The following is a 19506-nucleotide window of genomic DNA, read 5'->3' as shown; positions in this document are numbered from 1 at the left end:
CAAAAAAGATAAGGAAGGACACTTCATATTCATCAAAGGAAAAATCCACCAAGATGAACTCTCAATCCTAAATATCTATGCCCCAAATACAAGGGCACCTACATACGTAAAAGAAACCTTACTAAAGCTCAAAACACACATTGCACCTCACACAATAATAGTGGGAGATTTCAACACCCCACTCTCATCAATGGACAGATCATGGAAACAGAAATTAAACAGTGATATCGACAGACTAACAGAAGTCATGAGCCAAATGGACTTAACAGATATTTATAGAACATTCTATCCTAAAGCAAAAGGATATACCTTCTTCTCAGCTCCTCATGGCACTTTCTCCAAAATTGACCATATAATTGGTCAAAAAACGGGCCTCAACAGGTACAGAAAGATAGAAATAATCCCATGCGTGCTATCAGACCACCACGGCCTAAAACTGGTCTTCAATAACAATAAGGGAAGAATGCCCACATATACGTGGAAATTGAACAATGCTCTACTCAATGATAACCTGGTCAAGGAAGAAATAAAGAAAGAAATTAAAAACTTTTTAGAATTTAATGAAAATGAAGATACAACATACCCAAACTTATGGGACAGAATGAAAGCTGTGCTAAGAGGAAAACTCATAGCGCTGACTGCCTGCAGAAAGAAACAGGAAAGAGCATATGTCAGCAGCTTGACAGCACACCTAAAAGCTCCAGAACAAAAGGAAGCAAATACACCCAGGAGGAGTAGAAGGCAGGAAATAATCAAACTCAGAGCTGAAATCAACCAAGTAGAAACAAAAAGGACCATAGAAAGAATCAACAGAACCAAAAGTTGGTTCTTTGAGAAAATCAACAAGATAGATAAACCCTTAGCCAGACTAACGAGAGGACACAGAGAGTGCGTCCAAATTAACAAAATCAGAAATGAAAAGGGAGACATAACTACAGATTCAGAGGAAATTCAAAAAATCATCAGATCTTACTATAAAAACCTATATTCAACAAAATTTGAAAATCTTCAGGAAATGGACAATTTCCTAGACAGATACCAGGTATCGAAGTTAAATCAGGAACAGATAAACCAGTTAAACAACCCCATAACTCCTAAGGAAATAGAAGCAGTCATTAAAGGTCTCCCAACCAAAAAGAGCCCAGGTCCAGACGGGTTTAGTGCAGAATTCTATCAAACCTTCATAGAAGACCTCATACCAATATTATCCAAACTATTCCACAAAATTGAAACAGATGGAGCCCTACCGAATTCCTTCTACGAAGCCACAATTACTCTTATACCTAAACCACACAAAGACACAACAAAGAAAGAGAACTTCAGACCAATTTCCCTTATGAATATCGACGCAAAAATACTCAATAAAATTCTGGCAAACCGAATTCAAGAGCACATCAAAACAATCATCCACCATGATCAAGTAGGCTTCATCCCAGGCATGCAGGGATGGTTTAATATACGGAAAACCATCAACGTGATCCATTATATAAACAAACTGAAAGAACAGAACCACATGATCATTTCATTAGATGCTGAGAAAGCATTTGACAAAATTCAACACCCCTTCATGATAAAAGTCCTGGAAAGAATAGGAATTCAAGGCCCATACCTAAACATAGTAAAAGCCATATACAGCAAACCAGTTGCTAACATTAAACTAAATGGAGAGAAACTTGAAGCAATCCCACTAAAATCAGGGACTAGACAAGGCTGCCCACTCTCTCCCTACTTATTCAATATAGTTCTTGAAGTTCTAGCCAGAGCAATCAGGCAACAAAAGGAGATCAAAGGGATACAGATCGGAAAAGAAGAGGTCAAAATATCACTATTTGCAGATGACATGATAGTATATTTAAGTGATCCCAAAAGTTCCACCAGAGAACTACTAAAGCTGATAAACAACTTCAACAAAGTGGCTGGGTATAAAATTAACTCAAATAAATCAGTTGCCTTCCTCTATACAAAAGAGAAACAAGCCGAGAAAGAAATTAGGGAAACGACACCCTTCATAATAGACCCAAATAATATAAAGTACCTCGGTGTGACTTTAACCAAGCAAGTAAAAGATCTGTACAATAAGAACTTCAAGACACTGAAGAAAGAAATTGAAGAAGACCTCAGAAGATGGAAAGATCTCCCATGCTCATGGATTGGCAGGATTAATATAGTAAAAATGGCCATTTTACCAAAAGCAATCTACAGATTCAATGCAATCCCCATCAAAATACCAATCCAATTCTTCAAAGAGTTAGACAGAACAATTTGCAAATTCATCTGGAATAACAAAAAACCCAGGATAGCTAAAGCTATCCTCAACAATAAAAGGACTTCAGGGGGAATCACTATCCCTAAACTCAAGCAGTATTACAGAGCAATAGTGATAAAAACTGCATGGTATTGGTACAGGGACAGACAGATAGACCAATGGAATAGAATTGAAGACCCAGAAATGAACCCACACACCTATGGTCACTTGATTTTTGACAAAGGAGCCAAAACCATCCAATGGAAAAAAGATAGCATTTTCAGCAAATGGTGCTGGTTCAACTGGAGGGCAACATGTAGAAGAATGCAGATCGATCCATGCTTATCACCCTGTACAAAGCTTAAGTCCAAGTGGATCAAGGACCTCCACATCAAACCAGACACACTCAAACTAATAGAAGAAAAACTAGGGAAACATCTGGAACACATGGGCACTGGAAAAAATTTCCTGAACAAAACACCAATGGCTTTTGCTCTAAGATCGAGAATCGACAAATGGGATCTCATAAAACTGCAAAGCTTCTGTAAGGCAAAGGACACTGTGGTTAGGACAAAACGGCAACCAACAGATTGGGAAAAGATCTTTACCAATCCTACAACAGATAGAGGCCTTATATCCAAAATATACAAAGAACTCAAGAAGTTAGACCGCAGGGAAACAAATAACCCTATTAAAAATGGGGTTCATAGCTAAACAAAGAATTCACAGCTGAGGAATGCCGAATGGCTGAGAAACACCTAAAGAAATGTTCAACATCTTTAGTCATAAGGGAAATGCAAATCAAAACAACCCTGAGATTTCACCTCACACCAGTGCAATTGGCTAAGATCAAAAACTCAGGTGACAGCAGATGCTGGCGAGGATGTGGAGAAAGAGGAACACTCCTCCATTGTTGGTGGGATTGCAGACTGGTACAACCATTCTGGAAATCAGTCTGGAGGTTCCTCAGAAAATTGGACATTGAACTGCCTGAGGATCCAGCTATACCTCTCTTGGGCATATACCCAAAAGATGCCTCAACATATAAAAGAGACACGTGCTCCACTATGTTCATCGCAGCCTTATTTATAATAGCCAGAAAATGGAAAGAACCCAGATGCCCTTCAACAGAGGAATGGATACAGAAAATGTGGTACATCTACACAATGGAATATTACTCAGCTATCAAAAACAACGAGTTTATGAAATTCGTAGGCAAATGGTTGGAACTGGAAAATATCATCCTGAGTGAGCTAACCCAATCACAGAAAGACATACATGGTATGCACTCATTGATAAGTGGCTATTAGCCCAAATGCTTGAATTACCCTAGATCCCTAGAACAAACGAAACTTAAGACGGATGATCAAAATGTGAATGCTTCACTCCTTCTTTAAATGAGGAAAAAAAATACCCTTGGCAGGGAAGGGAGAGGCAAAGATTAAAACAGAGACTTAAGGAACACCCATTTAGAGCCTGCCCCACATGTGGCCCATACATATACAGCCACCCAATTAGACAAGATGGATGAAGCAAAGAAGTGCAGACCGACAGGAGCCGGATGTAGATCGCTCCTGAGAGACACAGCCAGAATACAGCAAATACAGAGGCGAATGCCAGCAGCAAACCACTGAACTGAGAATAGGACCCCCATTGAAGGAATCAGAGAAAGAACTGGAAGAGCTTGAAGGGGCTCGAGACCCCAAAAGTACAACAATGCCAAGCAACCAGAGCTTCCAGGGACTAAGCCACTACCTAAAGACTATACATGGACTGACCCTGGACTCTGACCCCATAGGTAGCAATGAATATCCTAGTAAGAGCATCAGTGGAAGGGGAAGCCCTGGGTCCTGCCAAGACTGAACCCCCAGTGAACTAGTCTATGGGGGGAGGGCGGCAATGGGGGGAGGGTTGAGAGGGGAACACCCATAAGGAAGGGGAGGGGGGGATGTTTGCCCGGAAACCGGGAAAGGGAATAACACTGGAAATGTATATAAGAAATACTCAAGTTAATAAAAAAAAAAAAAGAAAGAAAAAAAAAAAAGAAATCTGCACAGCATTTCACAAGAGCTCAGACCTGGATGGGGTGAACCTCGGTGCACTTCCTTTGTATCGCCTCAGTATTCCTGGGTTGCCCGTTTCTCCCAATTCATACTCTAAGCACTGAGAATTTCAAGTGGAGTATGTTGAATGTTGAAGTAGACTTCAGGTTGTTTTTTGGTTTTGTTTTGGTTTTTTTGTTTGTTTTGTTTTTCGGTTTTTGTTTTTGTTTGGAATCATTTCTGTGTTCAATTTTTTAATTCTTTCATAACCCTATTGGGTGTTTTTTTAAATTAACATGGCTCGAATGAACTGCCCTGCTCCTGTGGAAGTCACATGAGATTTCTTATTACACACAATGCAACCAATGCGACCTGAAACAAATTTATAGAGGAACTTAAGAAGTATGGAGTTACCACAGTAGTAAGAGTATGAGAAGCAGCTTACGACACTACTCTTGTGGAGAAAGAAGGCATTCATGTACTTGACTGGCCTTTTGATGATGGTGCACCACCATCCAACCAGATTGTTGATGACTGGTTAAGTCTTGTGAAGATTAAGTTTCATGAAGAACCTGGTTGCCGCATTGCTGTCCATTGTGTCGCAGGCCTTGGCAGAGCTCCGGGGCTTGTTGCCCTAGCATTAATTTAAGGTGGAATGAACTATGAAGATGCAGTACAATTCATAAGACAAAAGTGGCTCGGAGCTTTTAACAGCAAGCAACTTTTGTACCTGGAGAAGTACCGTCCTAAAATGCGGCTTCGCTGCAAGGATTCCAACGGTCATAGAAACATCTGTCGTATTCAGTAAAACTGGGGTGCCTGATGCCATTGCCTTGGAAGAGGAACTTCAGATGGGACCTGACTTGTTATTTACCCCATGTGTCCACTTACCTGCAGAAACTCTACGGGAATATTAAAAAAGTTTTACCAGGCCACAAGCTTGACAGAATTGCAACCTCTATATTTGGGCTATGATCAACGTGTTTGGACACTTAGCAAAAGATTTTTGCTGGTCAGCATTTAAAATGTGCTTCTTATTTGTACCAATTGATCTTTCCTAAAATAAGGTATTGAGTAATGTCATTAAATGTACTCCCGTGCTAGAATATTATTAGTCTGTAAGGAATTTAGAAGGATCAGGTGCTAAAACACCCAGCACAATACTTGCATATTTTTAGCGTCATACAGAACGAATACTCCAAGAACTAAGAACTCTGTAGACCTTCCACGGTGTACTCCTTCAGTCATTCAAACACCGTGGGCTTCTCTTGTTATCTGCCTGCTCCCACACTCACACCAGAAGACATCAGGTTTGCTTTGCCGCCATTCTTTTTTTTTTTAAAAACCAAGTCTTACAATATCTCTGTCTTATTTTGTGCTGTTTTGGGAAACCTCCATTTGAAAATCAAGTTGGTTACAGAAGCACATATCTTCAATAATGTCTCCATACAAAAAGCCTTATAGTTAATTTAATGTTTGCACTCGGGTGCAACTTGACAGGGAGGGCATGAACAAGAAAGGAGAGGAGGCTATTAAATATTTTTAGTAATATGTTGCCTTTGTCTTGTGCAGAACATGTAGAGTATGCTCTTTAATTTAGTAAATACTTTTAAGACGGAGAGATACGTTGTTGTAGCTAACCACTTCATGAAAATTTCTGAAATTCTTGTGTTTTCCAGACCTATCTGAGGTTTTCCAACTTGTTTGAATTATGGTTTTCCCCTTCTCTTCCCAATCTCTTGCAAAAAAAGTAAGAGTGGGATCTGCTAGTGAACTGAGCAGAAATATTTTATATGCCTTTTGAGCTATGTAACTTAATAATTGGATACTTGATCATTTGTTTTATTATGTAATCGATAAAGTGGTGATGTGTATTAATGTTAGTTCAACCAAATATTTATACTGTCTGGGAATGTGTGGTTATAGTTCTGTGCGAGAAATAGTTTGTCAGTGTTCACCAGCTTGTAAAAACTTAGTGCAAGAGCTTCAATATCTAAATAAATGATGAAACACATTCATCACTGAGGTCACTTTGCTTAAAATTAACTTAATTTGTAGAAAATGGTGGATTCAGTTACTATCATTTCAGTTTATGGACAAATTTGTTAGGGTTACCAAGTGCGATTAAAAATTGCTCTTTAAAGGTCTAGATAATTGTGAATCAATTGAATGTTGGGTACCAAGGGAAAACAGCTTGTAATAGTTGATGACCTTGACTTTTAATTCAATTCCACCAGTCACTTGTAGCTTTGTGCAGTTTCCAATCCCCTTTTCTCATTTTTAAGTTTATTACATGCCTGTATATATTTTGAAATTAATTTGAACCTGAGTATTTGGCACGTGATGGCTTAATAAATTTTAACTTCCAATAAAAAAAAAAGAAAGGTCAACAGAGGGCAAATGATCAACATCAGCAGTGAATATAACCCAAGGCTCCCTCTTTAAATAAGGTACAATGAGGGAAACACAGAACAAAGCGCCATCTTGGAAAATAGGCTCAAATGGGTCATGTTAGATCATCAGTGAGAAAGTCCTAGAAAGGTATCAAAGCTAAATCTGGGGACTATCACAAATATTGCTCAAAATAACCTCAAGAAAGAAGACAGAGAGGAGGATTGAATGCGGAAGTTAATGAATCTAGGGATGGATGGGAGCTCCCACAACAAATATCAGAGGAGACTGGACAGTGACAAATTCATTCTTTAAACATCTATATTCCGCTAAACTGGAAAACCTAGATTTCTAGATACAACTCACCCACCAGAGTTAAACACAGGTGTAACTAATAATTTTAATGCGCTATAACCAGATAAATTAAAGCAGTCATTTTTTGTTTGTTTTTAATTCACCTACTATAAAAGCACAGATTTGGACAGAATCACAACAAAAGTCTACCAGACCTTTAAAAGAGAACTAAAACCAAACTTTTAAAAGTAATCAAATGATGGTAGAAAGAACATCTCTAAAATTTTTCTATGAAACTAATTTTATTCTCTGAATCCAACCAGATTAAGAAGTAACAGCAAAAGAAAACTATATACCGTTATCCCTAATAAAAGCAAATGCAAAAATCCTCAAAAAATTCTGGCAAATGGAATGCTTCAACATCTATACATTTAAAAAGAGGAATACAATGTAAAAATAGACTCAAAGGTACAAATTATGTGATCATTTCAACTGGTATAGAAAAGGTGTCTGACAATACCCGACATTACTCTGTAATAAAAGTTCTAGGATGAATAGGGGTTGAAAGAGCATAGCTCAATATAATAAATGATTTATATGACAAATCTACAGTCAGCATCATCTTAAGTGGAGAAAATTTCAACCAATTTCCCACTAATTTGTGGATTGATGTCATTGATGCAGGTGAAGTTAGGTACAGGATAGAATGAGGCTTGTCATTGGACGAGAAGGAAGGACAGGTGGGAGAAAAGTTTTAGAGCCGCAAAGGAGATCAGAGAGAGGGGAAGGAATAGTCGAGAGAACATGGCTGCAGATGTCAAGATTTCTCTCTGCACATTTACAGGTTGTTGTTGTTGTAAAAATATAAAAATAAAAAGTATTGTTTGTCTTTTACCCCACTAGGTCTGTACCGCGGTGCCCCAAGGTATCTGCTAGGTATCTTGGCAGAAACACATCCCAGCCGCACACTTTCTTACACTCAAACCCTCACATAAAAGAACACACAACACAACAATCTTTGACCCAATTGGTAAGATATAATTGCCCACTTAAACATACAAAGCCCGGTACCATCCATCCCTTGAGAACATTAGTAACAACCTGTAAATACACAGAGCAGAATCTTAACATCACCTGCCATCTTGTCCTGCCACGGCTTCTCTCCCTCTCTCCCTCCTGTCTCTTCCTCTTTCCCTTAGTCTCCTCCTCTTCCTTCAAATTTCTCTCCCGCCCATCCTTCCTTCTCCTCCAATGACAGGCCTCCTTCTATCCTGTACCTGCCCCTCACCAGTACTTTACAAATTCAATGGAGAGGTGGTTCTGGTGAAGTCACCTGAGTTCTGAGTCCTTGACTAGGCAGCTGTCCTTGGGGCAGTGGAATTGTGTGTCTAGATGAGCAAATTATATCTTATCTAGGTGGGTGGTTTATATATCCTTATAAATTGTAAGTTAATTGTGTGAATGTATTATACATTGAACATTTAACGTATAAATCTGGTTGTTGGGTTACAGTTTGCTGAGTCATGATTTCACTGGGTTGTTGGGAGTATGAGCAGAGTCCATGACAGGAAGCCGTGCTAGGCTATAGAATGCTTGGGGCTAGCATGGCGTGGGGCCAAGCTAGCGCAGCCCTTGGAATGCACTGGGTGTGTCAGGCATGGTAACAACCTACCAAGGGGACAGTGTGTGAAAGTAGCTGACAGAGAAACAGCTAGAGCGTGTGGATACCCACAGAGTGGGAACTCGGGGGAACCATTTCTGCCAACTTTTTAAATTATATCGCAACCTTAATTAAATCTAGGGTGAAGACAGGGGTGTGTATTGTGAGGACTTATGCAGTATATTGCCTAAAATTTCAGATATACAGTGAGATAATAGAAGGAAAAAAAAGGGTTACAACTCCTACGGATAACCTAATGGCTTAATGAGTTCCTTCATGGTAACTTAATGTTGTCGTAAAAGAATAAACTGAAATAAAGCAGAGTAGAGAAAGAATGCTTGCCCTAGAATACAGCATTCAATCATTTTCACGCAGGGTTTCTCTCTATGGCTCAATTACACTTGAAAATTGCCTAAGATTACAGGGAGTGTTTATGCAGTGTCACAGGTTGTTCTGGGGGTTGAACTCAGCGCCTTGTACATGCTACATACATGTGCATCTGATCACTGAAAGCTCATTGTTAAGAGTTGGATGTTGGGGTTGGTATGGTGCTGCTGTGTACTCAAATGCTAAATTCTGTAGCCCTGGATTTGGTTGGCCTAAGAGTTAATTCTGATAAACAGTTTTTGTTGTGCAAACCTTGCTCAAACCTTGGTCAATAAAAGGCTATAAAGCCTGTGAGTGGGCAGGAGAGAGAGATATGTAGGACTTCCTGGAAGGAAGAGGGGAACTCTGGGAGGAAAGAAGAATGCCTTTCTACAGGAAACATGGCAGGAGAGCAAGTCATGACTGTGGGCCTGAAAGATATAGCCATGTGACTGGATGGAATTAGATAGTCGGGTTAACTTAGATGAACTGGTTAATGAGCTAAGGCCTTAGCTTTAAAATAGTTAAAGGTTTTGGTGTGGTTATTTTGGGAACTAGCTGCTTAAGAAATAATTAATGTATGCATATTAATTTAAATAATTTTACATTTGGATTTCAGGACTCCAGACAAAAGAGTGACACTTTGTATCCTCCAATCACTGCCTACTAACTACCTACTGTTTAGATTCATTTGCCCTCTACTGTGCAATGTTTTCCCTGATTTGTTTTTCTTTCAGTGCTACTTTTTGTAAATCAACCCCCACCTCCCTATCTTATCTCCTCTCATTCCTCTTATTTTTCATATCCTTGTCCTTGCTATCTGCTCTAGAATACTATTAGTTCTGTAGCCAGTTGGATGTTGGTGGCAGGAATCTAACAGACACATCACCCAGGAAAAGATGTTTTCAAACCCGTTGAAATCATCAACTCTGACTCTGACACTCACTCTCAAGCTATGTGAGAGCTCTTTGTTCGGAGACTCAGCTCTCTGCATATGTTTTGACTTTTAACCTTGCCTCAGGTTCTTTTGTGAAAGATGCTGGATCTTTAGCCAAACAATTAGTTCTGTCTCTAAAGAATTATTTCTTGTCTAGAGAGAAGAACACATTCCTTCCTAGTATGAAAAGAAAGGAGCCGAGGTAAGTACCTTCTGGACAATGAACACAATGACTTAGGAAGGGATTGTGTGGGTTTCACAGGCAGGATGTTGGATGTTCTTTTTTTGTTAAACTGTAAAATCTGGACAGCCAGATGCAACAAGGTGTGGTTTCCCAACCCAACAGACAGATCTGTGAAATGCCTGACAGGCTCTGATTTCTACTTTCCCTGTCAAAAGCACACCAGCTGCACCGGCACAACAGCGGCAGAGAGAGGGGAAGGGGGAGGGCGGGGCTGGATTGCCAACACGTTCTCTGGGGTCACAGCCCCAGGGGCGCTACAGTGACTGCTGTGGCTCTGGAATTGTTCTCACTTTTCCTTTCTTGCCTGGGACTGTGAATTCTGGAGAGAAGCCAATTAACATTTTTATCTTTTAAAATTTTCTCTTTAGATTTACAGGACCCACAACATCTGGTGGCCTTCAGATAATATCAGCACACGATTGTTAGTTCTTACTAACTAACCCAAAGACTATTTTTTTTCTGTGAGGTTTCACTTTTTAAAACATCAGAAAGTTTTTGTTTGTTTGTTTGTTTGTTTTGATTACAGAAATGTCTTTAGGACATCCAAACCATTTGAGTGGATCCCACTAGAAGAAAGCAGATGTGTGTCCTGGATGTTAAAGAGCCTACTCAGAGTCTCTTTTATGGCCACAGTCTCATGCCCACTGCCTTTGCCTCACTACCAAAGCCCAGGGTAAAAACAGTGGCCGACCCATTTTCTCAAGAAGGCAGCTCATAGTTAAATTCAGACAGCTCCCTCCCTGTAATCAGCTCATCTCCTGATTATTGGCTTTTGTGTGGTGAACAGCCAGGAGCAGGCACATAACACTACTTTTCTTCATGCAAGCTGCAGTTCTCATAAGTACTGCCAGCTTCCGACAGCCTCAGAGGAGAGCAACGAAGCCCTTGACATACCTCTTTGTGGGGGACACTTTCAATCCATAAAGGTTGTAATTTTCCCTGTATTGATTCTGCTTTTACTACCTAGCCTGCTTTCTTCTGAAAATTATTTGGAGGTTTGCCAGCCATCCTGCTTATATTTTGATAACATGCCAAATTGCCGCACAGATTATTAGATTTCAGAACAAAAGTAAAATGGCCACAAAGGTAAGTGTTCCCTAGACAGTTGGCCATTGAGAGCTACAGATATTTCTTTCCCCTTCATCAAACGAACTTCTTAAAGATATTACATATGGCAGTATAAACAAGTACCTGTTTAGAAATAAAAGACACCCATATCTGTTTGTCCCTTCACGTCCTAATAAACTAAAATTTGTCTTAAATTTTAATAACTTTTTATTTGAAGGTAAGTTCTTTCCAGGATTATATGAAGTAGATTACTTTATGCAAACAGAAAAGGATGTAATAGGCTATTTGGGGGGAGTTTAACCCAGTTTTCTGAAGCATGATAGTTACAATTATATAGTTAGATATAACAGTTAAAGAATATAATGTCATATATTCAGAGTATATTGAGAAAACATGTCTACTTTGGGTGTCCCCCAAGTTTCATTTTCATTGTTTCATCAACTATGGACTGGAAATGCATGAAAAAAATTGCTTATATACTGAAAGTGTACAGGATATTCTCATCACCATTGATCTAAATAATACAGTATTAAAAGTAATGCTGTTGGGTTGGGGATTTAGCTCAGTGGTAGAGCGCTTGCCTAGGAAGCGCAAGGCCCTGGGTTCAGTCCCCAGCTCTGAAAAAAAAGAACCAAAAAAAAAAGTAATTCTGTTGGGGGGAGGGCGGCAATGGGGGGAGGGTGGGGAGGGGAACACCCATAAGGAAGGGGAGGGGGGAGGGGGATGTTTGCCCGGAAACTGGGAAAGGGAATAACACTCGAAATGTATATAAGAAATACTCAAGTTAATTAAAAGAAAAAAAAAGTAATTTTGTTGCAGAGAGAACTTTCCGTGGTGTGGGTAAGGAATAGTCTCACTGATTATCCAGTAGCAAATAACCAGCTGGGTAAACCAATGTATGAATAACATCATAAAGACCAAGTTTAAATATAGGAATCTATGTGCATATAGATATACTTATACCTGTATACATATACGTACACAGGTATGCATGTAATAACAGTTAACATATGTAGGAATTTGAAAGAGTGACCATGGAGTCCAAAAGTTTGGAGGGACGAAAGGGCAAGGAGAAACGATATAGCTATGTTATGAACTCAGAAGAAGTATCAGCAAGTTTATTTTGCTGCACTGGCATAGTTTTCAGTATTTTAATAACTGCAAGATGATTGAAAGCATAAATGCTGTTGGGTCAGGGATACATGCAAATGCTGTGATTTTTATACGATGTTTTACATGGATGTGGTTTAATGTCAGTGTCCCTGAATCATTCCCTATGGATGCAGAAGCACACACTGTGTGAAATAATCATCAGAGTCAAACTAAGAACCCCATCATCTCACAGTTTCCACTAAAAACATTTATTTGTGTATTGCCATGAAGACACATCAGTACTTCTGACAGAATTGAAGTGTAGCAGAATAGTGTTCCCTACTGCTCTGTGCTTTAAGTCATCAAATGCACCTTCCCTGAAATTGCCAGCAACCTGACTCCTCCAAGCACTGGCATTTACTAAAAACTACTTCACGTTCATGAGTTCTGTGTGATTCAGATTCTGTGTAAGACCCTGGTACACGTCTTTGTGTCCATGACTGACTTTGCTTACTATAGTGTTCCCTAAGAATCATTCAGAATTCATGATCTTTTGTTGTTACAGCTTTGCCTTGTGACTTAAGGGGAAAGTGACATTATTATACACAGATACAGCATTTTGTTTTGATCCTTATCTTATCAAAGGCCATGTGGTGGGGGTATTAAATTTCTGGTAAATGCTTTTGTGGTTTTTTTTTTTGAGAATTCCATACAGCATGTTTTAATCTTATTAATCCCTGTCCAAATTCCTTCCAGAATCCACTCGTCCACTCTTCTTCCCAATCCACCTAATTATGCATTTCCTTCCTTTTCCTATTCCTTCCTTCCTTCCTTCCTTCCTTCCTTCCTTCCTTCCTTTCTTCCTTCTGTGGAGTCCTCCCCTCATAATGAATCTGAGGGCATGCATTTACAATAACTGTAGTCCCCCCCCTTTTTGAGTGAATATTTACAGAAAAAATCATCAGATATAAAGAGTACACACAGAGGGACCCATGGCTTCAGCCATATATGTAACAGAGGAAGGCATTGTCTGGTATCAATAGGAAGAGAGGCCCTCGGTCCTGTGAAGTCTTGATACCTCAGCGTAGGGGAATGCTAGGGTGTTGAGGTAGAAGTGGGTGGGTGGGAGTGGGAGCACCCTCATAGAAGCAGGGGGACGGGGGAAAGGGGATGGGTGAGGGGGGGAAAGGGAATAACATTTGAAATGTAAATACATAAAATATCCAATAAAAATAAATAAATAAATTTTTTAAAAAGTACCTACTGAGAGGGAATGGCAAGTTTCTTCGAGAGAAAACTGACACCTTTAGTCTTCTAGAATGCACTGAGAACGTGACCATTTAGAGGAGTTCAACGGTATTTTGTCTTTTATGTGTTACTGTTGTGAGTGTGGTGTTCAAGATTGAACACAGGACCTCATGCACAGCAGGTAAGCACTGTATTACGGAACTACCTCTCAGCCCCTCTCTCGAAGTTCGTAACTGGCAAAGCTGAATATGTGACAATAGTGAACATGAAAAGTATATAGCTTAGTATTTTGATCCATCACTAGTACAGAATGAAGATTTGTTTACCTCAAAGATTCTTTGATTTCAATCCCCAGTGTAATGATATTTAGCAGTAGGGCCTTTGCAAGAAATTAAGGCTGGTCAGATGACAGAGATGGTTAAAGTTGAGCCCACAAAATGGGATTAGGGCTCTTGGGAGAAGGGGAGGGGACAAGAACTCTTTTTCTGTCCTGTGAAGTGACAGTATGAAGATACACACTGGCAAATCAGGCAGGGGTCCCTCACAGAAGCCAAATTAACCCTGACCTTGGTATTGACAATCTTGTCTTCAAATATTTGAGACATAATTGCCTGGTACTTGAGTCACTCAAAATGACTTGGATAGTTCTGTCTTTAAAATTTTCTACTGACAAGGTGACTGGGAATGGAACAGTTCTCTAGGCAGACCATGATAGCGACTACACTAATCTACACACGGAATAAATGGCATGCACCCATGTATGTGTGAACACACACAAAGGCAAGCATATTGAGACCTGAAAGACACACTGAGTTCTGAATTTCAGGTGATATTGTTGTACCAATGTCATCTCTCTAATTTGATATTGTGGAGGTTAGGAAATATGTTAACAATGGTGAGAATCAGGTGCAGAGTTGAGATAAACTCCATATGCTAATTTTGCAACTTCCTGTTGCAAAGACTGTCCTGAGACTGTATAATGTAATAATTCCAAAATAAAATATCAAGAAAAGGTAACCACAGGTTGAGAATAAAAGCTGGTATATTATAATGTGTGTAGGGGACATTTCTGGAAAAATTCTGTTGGTTATGATGAGAAGACATAGTTCCCACAGACTTACAGTGTTGGGAGCGATGCCCTTAAAACCCTCCATTATTGATGTTAATAGTATAATTAGAGTTAAGTAGGACTGGGTACATGGAAAATCCCCAGCCAGCTGCAGAAGACTAGTACAAATCTGGTGGTCAGGTTGACTAATGATATGACAAAGTTGTGACCTTGCTGAGAAATACATCTGATGTCCAATGATATGACCTGTAACCTTTCTGAGAAACCAACATCCTGCTGACTAATGATATGACAAACCTGTAACCTTTCTGAAAAACTAACATCCTGTTGACATCAGCTGACCACACAAATACTGTGCCCTTGGCCTGTATAAATGTTTCTTATTTCCCCCTCCCTCTGTTACCCCTGCTATGGTATAAATTCAGCCTTGGGAAAAAGATAAAATGGTCGCCTTGATCAGATTCTCGTCTAGGCGTCCTTCTTCACGTCTCTTGTTCCCCATTCTCTTTCAGGTACCCTCTGTACCCTCGTTGACTGTCCTACAAGATGAGACATTACAGCATCTCTAATTTCCAAGGTTAGATTTAGAGGAAATGAGTCAAAACTACAAGACACTGACCTCATTGTTTTCTCCCATGTTTATCACATGCTACAGACTATGTAGCCTCTCCGTTAAGACTTGCTTTAGGATGGAATCTGTAAAACTGCTCCAGTCCCACACAACTACCCTACTTTCTAGCATTAATTACTTAGATATTTTATACAGTATTAGTATTAGATGTAAATTTTAACAAAATTTTAATAATTGGTTATCCAAGTTCATCAGGTTTAGTTTTCTGCTCTCTAAAGAACTTTTTAAAAGTATGGACCGATCTTTTGTGAATTTCCTAGAGAAAAAACAGAAAAGAGAATGTTTTATGTTTTTCTCTTCAGACAGTGAAGTTGAAACACTTAATACCAATTTCCCCAGTGTCTTAGAGCTAGATAATATTGTAATTATTAGTTAAAATCAATTTTTAATCAGAATCCATATTTAAAATAACGAATTATTCTCATTTCAGGGAAATTCAGCAAAGGGAGGAAAATCTCAATTTGTCTCTACACACATTCTCTTTTTGCTACTTTATCAGCAAAATAGTTCTAGTCATGTAATTGACTGGGAAGCTGTTATCACACTGGCGATCATAAAAGGAAGTGACTAATAGCTGACTCTGCTTTTAACAGCTCACTCCTCCTGCTGGGCAAATGACCATGGGGTTAATGTCTTGACTGTAAAACTGATTCCAGCAACTTCACTCTCATGCCCTATAGATATTGCAAGGTGAAGAGGTGTTCTTGCTTGCTCATAGTCTCCAACATATAAGCCAAATTTGAAAAATGCTTTAGTTTCACCAATTTTAGGGTGATACTTTATGATGTACTAGTACACTAGAAGGAGGAGGAACAGGCAGTCAAAATATATTGAATATGTCCTTGGGAGCAGCAAATTTATTTTGGAAGAATGATGCGGAAACATTATCTTAGTTAATGGTCAACACGGGGAGGGACAGGAATGATTTGTGCAGCACCCCCCTCTTTTACTTAACTTAGGAAATAGAATTCTACTCAGTACCTTTTTCATTTTTTTAATTATTGAAAGGGGAAGAATACACTTGGATTACAAAATAACCTGGCTTTACTATCATGGCTTAGTACTTATTTGAATCTCTCTCTCTCTCTCTCTCTCTCTCTCTCTCTCTCTCTCTCTCTCTCTCATTCTCTACACACTCATGTGTGTCTGTCTGCCTATCACTGTCTCCCTTTCTCCCTGCTCCCTTTCTGTTGTGGAACCATGGTATGAATGGGAATTTCTATTGTAGTTTGATTATGTGATCAAATTAACCTCTAAAGAAAGACAGTTACCTTTGTTTATTGATCTTTCTTAACTGATCTGTGTGCCCTGCAAGTTCCATATGAATGTCTTTACAGAGGTATGCCTTGCTTATAATGTTTGTATAGTTGAATGAAAGAATAGAAAGACCACCCTGACAGAATCCAGATTCTAGGATGCTAAGATTTTGGAACCTTCCAGTCTAGCTCCTTGTTTGATTCTACCTCAACTACATTGAAGCTGTTTCCTTTAAAGACTTGCTTCTGGGACATTTCCAGAACAGCTAGCTCCTCCATCCAGCTTTTCAGACTGTTATAGTCAGGATGTCAGCTAAGCCATGAACTTTCTCAGTACATAGACCCTGGCAGAAAAATGGTGCCAGATAGCCTTCCTTTGACAAAACCAATTTTTCTATTTCCCTTTGGACCCCCAAAAGAGAACTTTTTCTCCCAATTCAGCTAGAAGTAAGCAAAAGAAGATTGTTGTCCAGTCCCTTAGGCTGGGATGGATGATTTGGGTTATTTTGTGAATTATAGATATCTTGTCATGTAGCTTTGGACAGGGAGGAAACTAGAGAGCTTAGACCTTTCCTTTTCTCTTCTTTATCCTTCCTTCTTAGGTAAAAAATAAAAGGGAGTGGAAGAAAAAATGGGGATATAGTATTATCATAGAAATTAGAAGAATGGACAAACAAGGATGAGTTATCAAATTTACTCTTAAAGAAAACATTGTAGAGCAATGTCTTACATTGGTAGAAATATTTTTAATTGTTGCAAATTGAAGCTATGATTTTACATTGGTCCAGAAGTTACAGATTTATGCAAATTTAAGCATTCATTGGAGTAAATTTTTTATGTTGATACAAAATTTGAAATTAATAGTTTTACTCTTTGATAGGCATTGTGCCTCAGAATACAAGGCTTAGACCCAGTCCTTCTAATAACTGCCATTACAAACTGTTTAGGATGATTAAGCAACACAAGTTAAGGGCCAGATAGTGAACTCATGTTGTATTAGATTCTGATTTATTTATAATACAGTGTTTCCAATTTCCTCAAATAAAAATGACTAAGAATAGTTAAGGTTTAACAGTTCAGATTAACTTTACATAGATAGTCTTCAAAAGCACCAGAAGCTCCAAAATATATAACATTAAAGCCATTTCATTATTAAAGATCATTTAACTAGAGACATGACTCTCCTGACAGTATCCCCATCTTGGTTCAAAGAAGAAACTGAGCATCAATGGAGTTGCTCCAGTTGTGGCAAGATAGCCAGCCACTATGGCCTTAATTCATCTACACACAAAAATACTGCCCAGGAAAAGGACGGAATATGGGGAACAGTCGACCAATAGCTCTGCCAATACAGGGTAAGTAGTCCTTCATAATTCTGCTTAACAAAAGTCTGTCAAATGATCCTGGCTCAGAAGGCTGAAGACTGATGCTCCAATGTTTTGAGGAATGAGGAACTGTCCAGATAGTCAGCCATTTCTACAAATTGGTCAAGTTTTGGAAGCTATGTTTTGTGCTTCCTATATTTTCAGGCAATTTTCCAGTTGTTCTCGGAAGTCTGATGAGGCTGAAGACTAGTTATAGTCTCAAACTCAAATTGCGTAGCATTGAGAGAGATGATATAGATATGGGAGGATGGCTTTCAGATGGTAATGCAAGCTAAAACCAGAACATAATTCTGATATAGAATTGTAAGCTCTTTAAGTTAGGATAGATGGTAGAGTGCTTTATCTAAATTGACAAAAAGAGTGGACTGGGAATTAACTATATCCTATCCTATATAATTTTCATATTTGTAATGGTTGTGCTCAATTTATATCTGAGAAAAACGGGCCTTTTAATTGGTCAAAATGGGGAAATGTTGTGGTTTGCCCTGGTGCTGTTAGTTCTGCTTCTTCAAGAGGGCTGCCCTGATGAGGAGTGGATTACATACTCAGGGAATTTCATGTGAACCTTCTCCCTATTCTAACTGGTTAAATAAAGGCTAGAGCCTGTGATTGGGCAGTGGAAGGAAAAGGTGGGGCTGGAGATCTTAGAGGTGGAGGAACGAAAGGGGCAGGATGGAGGAAGATGGAGCAGAACCACGTGGCCCAGAAAAGCTTCAAGTACCAAAGGATCTCACAGCTGGGGAATAGATCAGTGTAGTGGTAGATCTGCCCACTCTAGGTGCAACACTTATAAATATAGTAACTGGGTTGTGTGATTTTTACAAGGGCTTATTGGGGTTGGAGATTATTGTTATACTTTCCTTATTATTTTATTGCTAAAGGCTTTCTTTAATGCTAATGACTTTAATGGTAAATATTATATTGATGAAAACTTGTTTAAATTATATATTTTGTTTTATTTCTTCTTTGTTTATGTGGTTTAGGATGTAGTAGTAGTAGAGCTAAGGAGACAGCTTCATCCATGAAGAGCATTGTATATGTCCTGAGCATGATACCCAGCACCCAGAACCCAGTTAGATGTGATAGGATATTACATCCTGGGAAGATGGAAATAGGAAAACCCCCAAAACTTGCTAGTCATCTAGCCTACAGTATTAGGTGATTACCAGCTCCCATTTAGAGACGTCATCACATGTGAAAACAGAGCAAAATAAAATAAAATAAAAACAAGTAAGTAAGTCAATCTCCTGAGGAAGAGGTTATTTTGGAAGTTGTCTTCTGGTTTCTATACATGTCTTCATCCCTGCTACCTGAAAATGCATACGTACACAGACAGACACATTGACACACATGCATACACACACACACACACACACACACACACACACACACATATATATACATACATACATACATACACACACACACATAGGTGGCAAAGTCACACTTAGCCTCTTTTTTTCTTTTAACGAGAACAGGAACAAAAGATCCTTCAGTTTATCAGCAGTCTGGTCTGGTCTATGTATAGAAAGTCTTTCAAAAAAACCAAAGCCAAATCATATATTGAAGGTTGAATTG

General features: G+C 39.0%; 1 long non-coding RNA gene and 1 pseudogene across 1 annotated transcript; both read left to right on the top strand.

Moving 5' to 3' along the window:
• Positions 1-4583: 4583 nt before the first annotated feature.
• LOC134480967 (protein tyrosine phosphatase type IVA 1-like) lies at positions 4584-5137 on the top strand (annotated as a pseudogene).
• An 8535-nt stretch (positions 5138-13672) lies between these two features.
• On the top strand, positions 13673-17898 carry LOC108352303 (uncharacterized). Its single transcript, XR_015633013.1, has 3 exons — positions 13673-13768; positions 15169-15233; positions 17735-17898. It is a non-coding gene; the product is annotated as an uncharacterized LOC108352303 (long non-coding RNA).
• Positions 17899-19506: the final 1608 nt, after the last annotated feature.

This window comes from Rattus norvegicus, chromosome 11, assembly GCF_021556685.1.
Source record: "Rattus norvegicus strain SHRSP/BbbUtx chromosome 11, alternate assembly SHRSP_T2T, whole genome shotgun sequence".
NCBI lineage: Eukaryota > Metazoa > Chordata > Mammalia > Rodentia > Muridae > Rattus > Rattus norvegicus.
Note: the sequence above shows the minus strand (reverse complement) of the source record. Positions and strands in the feature narration are given on the sequence as shown.